At 44.2% G+C, this 634-nt stretch overlaps 1 protein-coding gene across 1 annotated transcript in view; it reads right to left on the reverse strand.

Annotated features, from left to right (window-relative positions):
- psmd1 (proteasome 26S subunit, non-ATPase 1) overlaps positions 1 to 634 on the reverse strand; it is a 52,121-nt gene that overhangs the window by 5,640 nt on the left and 45,847 nt on the right. The gene's annotated exons all lie outside the window — the stretch shown is intronic.

A 634-nucleotide genomic window follows, 5' to 3' on the forward strand; every position in this document is an offset into this window, starting at 1 on the left:
GCAATAAATGTGCAGCCTTCGACTGCTCAGGTAATGTCGTCGGTATGACCGAGAGCCATTGAAAAACTACAGAAAAGTAAAACTCCTTCACTTTAGCATTACTGGCCACGAGTACATAAGGAGAGATCACACATCAGCTGCTCAAAAAATGTGTCAGTGAGACGAACGGAGTGCGAGCGCAATCCTATTGACTGCGGGCGGGAAATAGTGGAGCGCGTGAAGGAGAGATGCAAGGCACGAACACTGTTCAAGGTCTCCATTAATTCCTGCTTGTAGTAATTTAATGTGGATATATTTTGAAAGCATTGAATCGCTATAGAAATCGCGATTCATTTGATTCTTAGCGTTTTAAATCGATTACTGTCCGAAATCGACGATTCACGATTCAAAAATCCATGTTTCAAGATCGATGCATTGCATCGTCAGGGTTTGTAATCGATCCATCGATAAAACGAGTGAATCGTTACACCCCTACATTACACAGACTGTTGCATGTCACGCTGGACTACATTTTCCATCATCCATTGCACTGATTGCCCACAGCTGCAACCAGTGCTTAATTTGTAAATTGCAGGTCCTGGAACAAAGTGGGGTGACGGATCCGGCATGATTAGAGGAGGGAGAGGTAACGGAG

The sequence above is a fragment of the Sinocyclocheilus rhinocerous genome, unplaced genomic scaffold (assembly GCF_001515625.1).
Source record: "Sinocyclocheilus rhinocerous isolate Xijiao unplaced genomic scaffold, SAMN03320098_v1.1 scaffold5898, whole genome shotgun sequence".
Lineage (NCBI taxonomy): Eukaryota > Metazoa > Chordata > Actinopteri > Cypriniformes > Cyprinidae > Sinocyclocheilus > Sinocyclocheilus rhinocerous.